At 46.4% G+C, this 13502-nt stretch overlaps 2 pseudogenes; both read left to right on the forward strand.

Annotated features, from left to right (window-relative positions):
* The first annotated feature begins 2951 nt into the window (after positions 1 to 2951).
* LOC136534945 (uncharacterized) lies at positions 2952 to 4549 on the forward strand (annotated as a pseudogene).
* Positions 4550 to 6242: 1693 nt separating this feature from the next.
* Positions 6243 to 10992, forward strand: LOC136534951 (uncharacterized; annotated as a pseudogene).
* Positions 10993 to 13502: the final 2510 nt, after the last annotated feature.

Raw genomic sequence — 13502 nt, forward strand, 5'->3', positions numbered from 1 at the left:
CAAAAGAATTTAGCTTTTTAATCACAAGATGATAGCGCTCCTCACGCTCACTCTTGGTTCCCTCATGGAGCGCACAAACGTCCGACCATAGAGCATGGGCGTCTTTGTGGTTCCTTACACGATTGAACACCTCTTTGCAAAGGCCTCTAAAAATGGTGTTGCGAGCCTTTGCATTCCATTTCTCATAATTCACTTCATCGCCTTGAAGTTGTGCGGCATTCCTAGGTGCGGGGAACCCTTGAGAGGCGGCTCTAAGAATTCCAACATCTAGAGCTTCTAAGTACGCCTCCATGCGGATTTTCCAATATGGAAAATCATCTCCCTCAAAGATAGGAGGAGGTCCATCCCCGTGAGACATCTTGCTCTAAGCGATTAAGCTTAAAAACGTGAGCACGAGGCTCTGATACCAATTGAAAGGATCAAGATGCCCAAGAGGGGGGGTGAATTGGGCTAATTCGAAATTCTCTTGCAATAAACAAATCCTACGGATAGCCCAATTAACCCCTTGTGCCTAGAAAAGTGTTTCTATCAAACTAATGCACAACGAACTCACAACCTATGTTCCAACCTTACTCTTAGCAAGCAATTCTATGGATGTAAAACAAGTATTGAATTGCTCAAAGTAAATACTCAAAGTAAGTGCTCAAAGTAAATAGAGAGGGAAAGGAACGCGGCGATGTTTTGCCGAGGTATCGAAGAGTCGCCACTCCCCACTAGTCCTCGTTGGAGCACCCGTGCAAGGGTGTAGCTCCCCCTTGATCCGCGCAAGGATCAAGTGCTCTCTACGAGTTGATTCTTCGACACTCCGTCGCGGCGAATCACCCAAAGCCGCTCACAACTTGAGTTGGGTCACCCACAAGCTCCGCCGGGTGAACACCAAACTCCCAATCACCACTAAGCCGTCTAGGTGATGGCGATCACCAAGAGTAACAAGCACAAACTCTCACTTGACCACGCGAAGCCTAATGAGAAGATGGATGCACACTTTGCTACTCTTGATTTGCTAGTGAGGCTACTCTCTTGGATTCTCAAATCACAAACACCTCACTAGGATCTTGCTCTTCTAGGCACTCACAAACGTGTTTCTCAGCTGTTGGAATGAGCAAAGGATACTCCACTCACGAGTGGAGCTTCTATTTATAAGCCAGCCTGAAAAACGAACTGTTATGAGCTTCTGCGGGATGACCGGACGCTCCGGTCGTGATGACCGGACGCTCCGGTCAGTTCAACCTACGAACCAGTAGTAACGAGTCGACCGGACGCTGGCAGGGTCCGGTCAGCACTGACCGGACGTGTCCGGTCGCATAAAACCCTTACTGGAACCTTACTGGACTCGACCGGACGCTGAACCCTCAGGGTCCGGTCAGCACTGACCGGACGCGTCCGGTCACTCTTTTCCAAGTCTGGACCCTTACTGGAGTCGACCGGACGCTAGCCCTCAGCGTCCGGTCACAAGACCTTCCAGCGTCCGGTCACAACAGACTTAACCACCTCAGTCAAACGAACTGACCGGACCCTGCGGCCAGCGTCCGGTCACACCGGAGCCAGCGTTCGGTCAGTGTTTGACCCTCCATTCATTTCCAACTTTCGAACATATGTGAATGAAGTTTGCTCCAAAGGATCTTAGGCATTCATAGGAGCTACCTAGAGCTAGTTTTAACAAGTGTGCACCACACCTAACTCACTAGACTCAACTAGGTCAAGCTACCCGTTCATACCCCCCTTCATAGTACGGCCAAAGGAAAAACAAAGTCCTAAACTACTCTAAGTGTCTCTCTAACTCCAATCGACACTTAGAACTAGTCATCCTTAACCTTGTCGTCCATCCTTTGAAAACCAAAACGATTTCCATCGTAGGGGCATGACAACCTCGATTGCCCAATCGATCTCCATTACCATGACCTAACTTAATTGCCTCTGCAAAACACACGTTAGTCATAGTAAACTTGTATTGACATTAATCACTGAAATCCAACTAGGGGCCTAGATGCTTTCACAGGGCTACTGGCGGGGGCATCGCGGGCGGACTGCCGGCACGGGTGGACGGGCGGCGCGGGGAACAAAGCAGACGGGCGGCCGACGGTCTACTCCAGTGATGGTGGAATTGCTTCCTCGAGAGTTTGTTTAAGCTCTTTAGCCTCTACAGTTACCTGGCTGTGTAATTTCGCTTTCTTTAGAGATTTAGGGTTTTCAGCTTACTATAATCATACAATGTGATGTGTAGGCATTCGTTAGAGGATGCTTCTATTGAGATTAGAACTGATGATGAGCTTTTAGAATGATTTGGAAATTACCAAGAGAACGGAACAATGCACATTGATGCGCAGATCAATGAGTTTGGCGGTACACTACAGTTCTCACCCACGAAAGGGAAGAAGCCCAATAGGAAAGACACACATGTCGATGAAGAGGCAGTTGGAGTTGATGAGGAGGGAAAATACTCTGACACTGAATCACTTGTTGCACTTAGTGACAGTAGCTATGATAGTGGCTTGGCTGCATCTTCTGACTCTAATTTCTTTGATCTTGAGTTACCTGATGATGAAATAGTTGAAGAGGATGACGAAGATGATATTCATGTCTTCTCTTTTGATGTTGATGCTCCATGTGTCGATATAGGTGTGGTATTTCCTGATGTGAATCAGTGCAAATCAGCGTTAATCCAGCATGCAATCTTGAATGATTATGCTTTTCGTACTGTGAAGAAAGACAAGAAGCGATTTCGAGCCAAGTGCTTGAGAGCGCATAAGGGCTACAAGTGGATTTTTTTGCATCTACCAACAAGAAATCCCCTGGATGCAAGGTACTAGCGGCTCAAGTGGATTATATATTTTTTTCTTTTCTAGGCATAAATGTCCAGTAGTGAATAAAACAGTCCATGTCTTTTTGTGCAGGTTAAGATGAATGGGCCAATTCACAAGTGTGGTTCAGTCAACACCTGTGATGACACAATGGCCACAAGTAATTGGGTAGCTGAAAGGGTGGTTGACTGGTTGACGGATGACCCAACAATGGGACCAATGGATTTACAAAAAAGTTGAATAAGAAGTACAAAATGGAAATTCCTTATGATAGAGTTTTTAGGGGCAAAGAGAAGGCTCTTGATATAATATTTGAAAAGTGGGATGATAGTTATGACTTGCTGCCCACTTATAGGGCTGAACTATTGAAATCAGTCCCTAGAAGCATTGTTAAGATTGATACTGAAATACATCAAGGGGATGTGTGTTTCATGAGATTTTTTGTTGCTCTTAAACCATGCATTGATGGGTTTCTCCAAGGATGCAGACCATACATTTCCATTGATGCCACCCACCTAACAGGAAGGTCTAGAGGTCAGTTGGCGGCTACTGTTGCATTAGATGGGCTATTTCCAGTTGCTTATGGTGTTATTGAAACTAAGTCAACGGAAAGCTGGACATGGTTTTTACAGAATTTGAAGCTTGCTATTGGCATGCCTACTGATTTGGTTATCAGCACAGATGCAGGTAAAGGACTTGGTGTAGCTGTAAAAGATGTATATCCAGGAGTGGAACATAGAGAATGTATGAGGCATTTGTGGAAAAATTTCAAGAAGCATTATTATGGTGATTTATTTAATTATAACATGTGGCCGGCCACCAAGGCTTGCACCATTGAGAAGTTCAATTATCACATGGGCAGGATACAGGAGAAGTGCCCTGAAGCAATAGCATACTTAAATTTGAATCATCCCTACTTGTGGAGTAGAAGTAAATTTTCTGATCATTCCAAGGTAGACTACATCAACAATAACCTCTCGGAATCTTTCAACAATTGGGTGAAGAATGTCAAGGACCTGTAGATTGTTGAGATGCATGACAAGATAAGGCAAATGATAATAACCAAGTTTGAATTGAGAAAAAAGATAGCTATGTCGATGAAGGGCACAATTATCCCAGCTGTTACCAAGGCTCTTACTGCTCAAAGCAAAGCTATCAAGGACTGCAAAGTTCTAAAATGTGCAAATGGCACTGCTGAAGTAACTGCACCTACTAAATCAGGAGCATCTTTTAGGTATGCAGTGAACTTGGTGCTGAAGACATGCAGCAGTAGGGCATGGCAAGTGAGTGGAAAGCCTTGTAGACATGCTTTAGCATTTATTGCAAAACTTACTAGAGAGGTACAAATGGAGGACTTTGTCGATGAATACTTCTCTGTTGACAAGTTTAGGAAGACATATTCAGGTGTGTTTAATCCAATGACTTCCAAACATTTCTAGCCACGTGTGAATCTAGGATACAAAATCAAGAAGCCAAAGTTGAGGAGAAAGCCTGGAAGGCCAAGGAAATCTAGGATCAAAGCATCAGATGAGCCTGGTGCTAACAATAGGAGGAGGTGTCCTGAATGTCATGAGCTAGGACATACAGCCAAAAAGTGTCAAGGTCGAACTGCTAGAGAGAAAAAGAGACTTTTATCTACTGAGAATGCATTTGGGGAAGGAAGTGATGAGCCGAGGACTGCACGTGCATCACAAACAAGGCACAGGGGTACAACTAGGACTGCACATGCATCACAAACAAGGTGTTGATCTGTATTTATTCAGTTTGTAATATTTTTGGCAGTGCAAACATTCAGTTTATAGTTATCTCACTACTGGTGCAATTTTTCTCTCTTTTTGAAGTGCTACTGAAAGTCAGATGGTAGAAGAAACACCACCAACTAGGACAGGCAGAGGAAGAGGAAGAGGTGTTTCAAGGCTTGCTGCTTTCTTTGATCCTTAAACATGATCATTTGACTGGATATGTAATGACTCGTCACCTGGACATGACATCTTGGCAATTAGTGCCATTATTTTGATCTTAAGATGTGATCTAGACATGTCATATTGGCATATAATGCTGCTATTTTGGTCTTGATATGTGATCTGACATGTCATTTAGGCATATAGTGCCATTATTTTGGTCTGATGTGATTTGGACATGTAAACAATTTTAGATGTGATTTGGGCAAGTCAACCATTCAGAGTGTATGGTGCTTAAATATGATCTGGACCTCTAGTCTATTGCTTACTATCTAATGCAAAATAGATGATGCTTACTAATGGATTGAAGTGCTTTTTATACCAAGTGTAAATATGTATTTATGTACTCATGCACACACCGTTAGTCCTGGTTAACAGAACAGGGGCAATGCAACCATTCAAACTCAAAAAATGGGGGCAAACCTGCAAACTCAGAAAAAGAGGGGCAAGCATGCAGTAAGAGGTCAAAAGGAGGGCAGATATGCAATTGCCCCTATATTTTAAGTAGTATTAGATTAGATATATAATTGTGGCCACAGGGATTTGAAACCTGGTGATCGAGTCATGCACACACAACTAAACTGCCACAACAAAGGTAAGATTATGCAATGTTTGTGCTATATCACTATGCACACAATTTATCAAAGCAGCTGTGGATCAAATGTTTTTTGGAACCTTGGAGGAACTGATGGGCTAAACCATGGATTGGACCTCATCTTCTTTATATATAGGCTCTCCAATGACTGGGCCTTGTAGACCAGATGCCCAAGGTCTCCGGGGCTAGGTCTGCCCGTGTTATCAAGTTTCTACATCTTGGAGATAAAAAAGGTACTCCTATATTGGAGCTCCATATCTCTTATTATCAAACAGGGGGACTTTGGCCGCCGCTCAGGCTGGCCACGTCGCCCTGAAATCCGCTGTTCGTCCGATTCGCCGATCGACGGCCCGTGTTGGCTCCGCCGCTCGCTACAGGACGCGCCGCCCGCTACGAAGCCCTCGGCGGCTCTCCCCGACCCCGACGTCCTCCTCCTCTCCGCGCTCTCTCTCTCTCTCGCTCCCTCGCTATTGGCTCGCGAGGCGGCTCAGGCGACGGCGCGGGACGACCTCACCGGTGGGCCGCCCTCCGCGCGGCGGCGACCTCCCTCCTCCTTCTCCTCCTCCTCCACCACCACCACCACCACCACCACGCCACTTCCTACTCGTGACGCGACGCGGTGGGTCGCGCGGCCTAGGGTTTCGGCCCTCCGTCGCCGGTCATCCCCATGGCCGCGCGGCTAGCCAGCGGACGCCCTGACACCCCGGAGACCTCTGGCGGCGGCGGAACCTCCATGGTGGCCTTGCATGATGACAGGGAGGTCACGTCAGCAAACTCAGTGGTGGATCTGGAGCGGCCGCTCGTGGCGCCCCTCCCGGTGGCCGATCTGAGGCTAGAGCATGCCGTCGCCCTCCCGTAGCCAACGGAGGCGGTGGATTTGCAGCGAGCAGCCGGATCCAGCGCGAGCCCTCCCCCGTCTCCACTAGATCCACCTGCATGGCCTCCACCGATGGCCGGTGCGCGGTCAGCATGGTGGCGTGCATCTGTGACCTGGCCCCCGCTGCCCCCTGCAGGTGGCCGGGATGCAGCTCCTTCGACCTCGCCTCGCACCCGGACTCACGGCATGAGGAGGCGTTCGACTGGCTCATGCTCTACCGCAAGCTCCGTGTAGCCACCGCCACAGCCACCGCTGGCACCGCGCCGCACCTCGGGGCCACGGCGGGGGCGTTCCTCTACGAGGTGTCCCCGCATGACGTGAGGCTGGAGCCGGCCAGCTTGTACTGGCGACCCCAGCAGACCATCCTGCAGTACCTGCTCCTCCTGGACGTCGACCGCCTCGTCTGGAGCTTCCGCAAGCAGTCCGGCAACTTCGAGCTCCGAGGACACTTCGTTGGTGTGCCACCGGATCTCCGTTTGGCTCTGATTTTGGAGCATTTACCTAGAACAACCACGCAGCTAGACTAAATTTCGGTGTCTTGCTGTTGTCCTTTTCAGGGCATTACCTGAGTGCTACTGCAAACATGTGGGCTAGCACACACAATGACACTCTCAATGCAAAAATGTGATCGGTTGTCTACGTGATCTACGATTGCAAGAAAAAGATGGGCACAGGGTACCTGTCGGCCTTCCCCTCGGAGTTCTTTGATCATGTTGAGGCCATCAGGGATGTCTGGGCTCCTTACTACACAATCCAACAGGTGAACTGGTGAACGGGTGTTTCTGTTTCTACTTCATTAATGTGTAAATATCGTCGCCGACTTGAGTGAGTTTAATTTTTGGTTTGCAGATTATGCAAGGTCTTCTTGATCGGTACACGGTGGCTAGAAATTCCAGGGCTCTTGACATGGTGGTAAAGATGGCTAATTATTGCAGCGATCGGGTGAAGAATGTCATACAGAAATATAGCATTGAGAGGCACTGGGAGTCTCTCAGTGACGAGTTTGGTGGGATGAATGATGTGCTCTATCAGCTCTACATGATAACGGTGATTTGCTGTTTGTTACAAACTTACAATTGTAGCATAGATTAATAGTCATGTCTACCTGATATGCTTCCTTTCTATTAATTGACTCTGCCTTATCTCTTCGATAAGCCATGCTTTCTTGGGCTGCTTGCAGTTCAGGTATGCTGAACACTGATCTGGTTTGCTAATTGTCAATCTTCAGCTATTTGGTGATAGATATGGATTATTTATGTCTAATTTACAATAGTGACTAAAATAGAACTTAACCAGTTTAGTCTTTAATCTTTAACTATGTTAAAACCTGTCATTACTAACTTCAATCTAATCCTTTTATCATCCGGTGGCCACTACAATACTACATGTCTATACATCAAACACATTTTAAATTATGCCACCAACCAACTGGCATTATCATGGAAACTGAACTCGGGTTCCTAGTACTGGTCTTTATCGATGGATTAAAAGTACTGTTCCCCTTGAAGGATTTTCATTTGAGTGATAGCCTTCGTGTGTGTGTGTGTATGCGTTTCATTTCAGGCTGACAGTATTTCTGGATTTCATTCCAACACACACATTCCAATGGTCGTTGGTGCGCAAATGAGGTATGAAGTTACTGGAGATCCTCTTTACAAGGTAAAATTCAATTGTATCTTGTTACTAGAGATTTTAACAGTTTCGATTATGCTGCTGGATACTGTTCATAAGGGGTAACAAGTGGACTATTTTACTTCTTTCCCATATGTAGGGTACCATAAAACGGGGTACCCCGAGCGTACACCAAAAGGGACACTTAAATCCCATCAACGACGAAGTTAGAGGGTAAGCCATGGGCTCATCACCAGCCCCGTCCGAGCCCACCCGACTCTCCGCATCGCCTCAGGCCTCTCACGGGAGGTCTCGGCGTCCTGACGCAATTTCCGCCTCGCGCGAGGCCTCTCATGGAAGGCCTCGGCAAGGAGCCCAATCTCCGTCTCGCGCGAGGCCTTATTCTTTGTATCGCTCGAGGCCGGCTTGTCCATAGCCCGTCGCCCCCGCCTCGACCGGTCTTCCCGACAGCACGTCATGTCCCATTAATACGTCTAACCACTCCCGCAATCTCAGCCGGACGACGGCTCGACACCGCGGAATGGCCGATGGGACATGAGGTCGCATCAGCACCATACCGGCTAAGACAGGGCACGGCGGGGATTACCAGCCACTGTATTCTGACGCTGTGCCCACGATCAGCGCCCACACTACACTGTGCCCCGCGATCCCCGCCTCGAAAACAACACGACATGGGCAGCCTGGCCCAGGTCATCATCGCCTCCGAACCAGCACACCAGATCAACCGCTCTCTCCAGGCCTCGGCACTCTGCACCAAGGTCTCGGCTATCCCGGGATTCGTGTCTGCCGAGACCCTCCACCGCGGTGCGGCCTCGGCACCAACTGAGCCTCGGCCTCGCGCACAGTCAATCCACAGCGACCCACACGCTGACCGCCACACCCGCTCCGAGGCAGCCCTGGAGCTCCCATTACGCACAGGATCGGATGTGACCAGCACGCCGCCCCAGTGCTCCAAGGACGGACCACTCCGACGACTACTCCGCCGTAGGAACAGGCTACAGGGCTCGGACACGCCGCCTCTGTTCGCACGACGCCGTATAGTTAGCACATGTACTGCCCTTGTCCCCCCTTCAAACTATAAAAGGAAAGGACTTGGGCTATTTCTGGGGGGAGATAGGTTCTCACGAAGAGCAACACTCTGTAACACGCACACTTCCCTGTCGCTTGAGAGCAACGTCTCAAGTAGCCCACATCACTCCCCGCCGAGATCTGGGACTGGCTACCTCTCTCACCTAGCTTGTAACCCCCTACTACAAGCACTTCGGGCGAGGAATACAAGATCAATCTCTCAGACTGGACGTAGGGCTCGAATTGCCCGAACCAGTATAAACCTTGTGTCTCTTTGCATCACCATCCAGAATCAGAAACACGCAGAACAAATTCACTAGTTGGTTGAGAATCCCGGTCCAAAACACCGACACCATATAAGTATACTTGGTGGCTTAAGAAAATCAAAGATATGCATAACTCTTACTGTTATTAGTAAAATTCTGAGTGTACGACTCTGCATCTCAAGTAGTACCAGCTTGTCTTGTTTTTCTCATTGGTTCTCTGCCATTTGAGTGAAGCTGACCAAGCCTCATTTTGAAACAGCAAATTGTGTCATTCTTTATGGATACAATAAATTCTTCTCATAGCTATGCAACTGGTGGCACATCTGCTAATGAATTCTAGTATAACTTCTACGTGACTGATTTACTGACGTCCATAGTATATAGACAACTATTTCAGAAGGAACTTATGCACTTAACTGCTTTTCAGAACCTATCCAAACCGTTTAGCTGGGACTCTGAGTACTGAGAATGAGGAATCTTGCACCACCTACAACATGCTTAAGGTTGACAATCATCAAACCACCTAAAACATATATTCTCTTGTTTAGATATGTGTCATATCCAGCCTATGTGTAGATTTCTCGCAAACTATTCAGATGCACAAAGGAAATAACATATGCAGATTACTACGAAAGGGCATTCATAAATGGTGTTTTAAGCATTCAAAGGGGGACAGATCCTGGTGTGATGATTTACATGCTACCCCAGGCCCCCGGACACTCTAAGGCTGTGAGTTATCATGGTTGGGGAACAAAGTACGATTCATTCTGGTGTTGTTATGGGACAGGTAATGTAAAAAATCACCAACATCTATCTGTGCTGACTTGATGTGATCATTCCACAGTAATTGCTATGCTTGATTTCAGTCAACAGTTTCTCTTATTTTGATTCCATAAGCTGAAGGCGGTGTCTAGCCCCTTCATTTTTAACCTCTTTAATTTATGTCTGTTAAAATTGGGGTTGCAATTATTTTCGAGCTTATTGTTTGTTTCGAAATATTATGATTTCCATCTGCAGGTATAGAATCCTTTTCAAAACTTGGTGATTCTATTTACTTTGAGGAGAAAGGAGATTCGCCTGCACTCAATATCATTCAGTACATACCAAGCACTTACAATTGGAAAGCAGCTGGGCTTACTGTTACTCAGCAAATCAAAACCCTCAGCTCTTCTGACCAGTATCTTCAAATTTCATTCTCCATTTCTGCAAAGGTAATTATTTCCAATTCTTTAAAAGCTAAATTCAGATAAAATATCTGCAGTCAGCACATTTGTTTTCTATTTGTTCAGACAAAAGGTCAGACTGCCAAATTGAATGTTTGAATTCCATCATGGACATTTGCTGATGGTGCAGGGGCAACTTTAAATGACAAAGATTTAGGGTCGATATCTCCAGGTAAAATCATTCTGTTGTGTCTAACATTCAAATTACAATTGATCTTCTTAAGGCCACCTCATTACCGGATCTTATTCTGTGGGCAGGATCTTTCCTATCAATCACCAAACAGTGGAACTCAGATGATCACTTAGCACTACGCTTTCCCATCAGGTTAAGGACTGAAGCAATTAAAGGTAATTCGTGAAGCTTCACCTAATCCAAGATTGAAGGACAAATTGGTTAACTTGACTTATCTCAAACATTACATTCCATTCGAATATTAAACATCTTTTTTACCTGTGTCTTAACCAGGTGATTTACCGGCGCGTGCGATGGCACGCGTGATGGACTAGTATATTATAATATATAAAAGGAAACTAAGAGCATCTCTAGTAGTTCTCCAATACAACTCCCCCAATAAAATGGTATTATGATAGCCTAATATAACTTTTTAAATTTATTAGGGAAGATGTTGTAGCAGTACCCCAATATATCTCTCTCCCAGTACCCATATGAAAGGTGGATTCCACAGGAGTGTAAGAGAAAATATAACTAAAAAGTGATAGTTGGGATGGTCCCATGGTATTGGAGGGAGTTGTATCTCTCTTTCTTTGAGGTGAGATGAGAAAAATATTGGTAGCCATAAAAAAAAGGTATTGGGAAATTATTGGAGTAAGAAAAAAAAACATAGATGCCTCTAATATACCAGTTTTGGAAAAAGTCTACTCCACCCCCTCAACCATGGGAGGTGGTCTACATAACCCCCTCAACTATGAAACCGTCTGTTTTACCCCCTGAACTTTCTAAAACCATCTATTCTACCCCTGGGCGGTTTTCAGCGGCGGGTTGCTACAGTAACATCGGTTTGCTACAGTACCTGTGCTTTGAATTTTCTTTTTTTTTATTTATTTTCGGTGAATTTTTGAAAAATCATAGAAAAATCTAATTTTATTGGACTCCACATGAGTAGATCTACACAGTGAATATATAATACGGTATGTTTTAGTACAATTTTTTTTTTGTAGCCTTAGATTAATTGAAAAATCTAATTTTGTCTGTAATTAATTGAAATAATTCATAGCTGCAGCTTCTATGGTCCAATTATAGTGAAATTTTTATGGTACGCTAATTATTGTATGCTTGAACTATAGTAAAAAATTTCGTACTCATTGGACTATGTATAACTTAGTTATAGATAAATTCTAATTAATTACAGACAAAATTGGATTTTCCAATTAATCTAAAGCTAAAAAAAATTGTACTAAAACATATCGTATTATATATTCACTGTGTAGATCTACTCATGTGGAGTCCAATAAAATTATATTTTTCATTTTATGATTTTTCTATGATTTACTATGATTTTTCAAAAATTCATCGAAAATAAAAAAAGGAAATTCAAAACACCGGGACTGTAGCAAACCCGATGTACTGTAGCAGACCTGCTGTTACTGTAGCAAAACCGCCGCTCAAAACCGCCCAGGGGTAGAATACACGGTTTTGGAAAATTCAGAGGATAAAACAGACGGTTTCATAGTTGAGGAGGTTATATAGACCACCTCCCATAGTTGAGGGGGTGGAGTAGACTTTTTCCTACCAGTTTTACTGGGATAGAGGTGATAACGGGGAACTGCCGGCTCTAACGAAGGCACAACAGAACAAGGTAAAACAGGGATTCAGGGAATCGACGTCATCTGTCAAGGTCTAGTACACGCCCACACCCAATCAAAGAAAAGTAAGCCCGCATCATGGTTCCCCGGGAATCTTGCCATTTCCACCCTACAAGTACAGTAATGTCTGTCGCAGTCGTCACCATGAACAGCGCAGCGAAAAGAAAAATCTAGCGGGGTTCGCACGGGCACGGCCCGCAGCGGGACCGCCCGTCCGCCCCTGGGTAATCGCCTTCCCGAATTAGGTTCCGCGTCCACGCGATCGCGCGCCTACCGTGAAGGCCGGTACCGTTCGTTGCTCGTGCTCTCTCCGGGCGAACGTGCGATCGTGCAATCAGATTGCAGATTTTGCACGCCCGGGTACGACGCCCACCACCCGCGGTCGGTGAAATGTGGCGCACGCAGGTACACACCCCCCACTACCGCCGGACGTTTCGGGGCCGGCTACGCGCGTGCAGCCAACGTGGGGAAGAGCAGAGGTCGCCGTAGGCTGTACCAATCGATCGGATCGCATATGGGCCGGACGGACGGAGCTTCTGCGCCAAGTGACGGTGCCGTGGCCCGTGGCGACTGGCGATGGCTGGATCTCCTGAATCCTGATGAACGCTTTTGCATTGCATGCGTCAAGATCATCATCGTACCGGCAGTCAGAGGGGATGGTGCCCGCACATGCGTCCGACTGTTTTACGCATACGGCTGACGCAGTTTTCGGAACTCGCAGGCATGCCTTGCCCGGGGAGCTCGATCGCGGTTCATCAGTGGAGCTAATCAGGGGACGGCAACGCAAGTTATGTTTTTTTAGTGGAGCAACGCTAGTTATGTAACCTGCAAGTTTTCCGTCATCACAAGATTCTCTTGTTGTGGGACTGCTGGAAAGTGCAAGTGTAGCAGGGTCGTCATAGGACTAGGAGTAGTTGTGGGGGTATAGTTCACGGTATCTACAAGACAAGACATGAGTCGCATTATCAGAGGTGGCCTGACCCACAAGATTAAGGCGTGCACGGCGTTGCTCGACGTGCACCGCAAGCTATTATATAGTACCAAATAAGATATTTTTCCTTGTAATTCTGTCCCTCCAAACTATATAAGGAGAGGCAGGGGTCCCCTAGTAGACAGATCTATCTACATACATCTCAATACAATACACCAAAGACACAGGACGTAGGGTATACGTCGATCAGACGGCCCGAACCTGTCTAAATCACTGTCTCTGCGTTTTGTGTCACCATCCGGTTTCTGATCACGCGCACCCTCA

Source organism: Miscanthus floridulus, unplaced genomic scaffold (genome assembly GCF_019320115.1).
Source record: "Miscanthus floridulus cultivar M001 unplaced genomic scaffold, ASM1932011v1 os_2416_1_2, whole genome shotgun sequence".
NCBI classification, from domain to species: Eukaryota; Viridiplantae; Streptophyta; class Magnoliopsida; order Poales; family Poaceae; genus Miscanthus; species Miscanthus floridulus.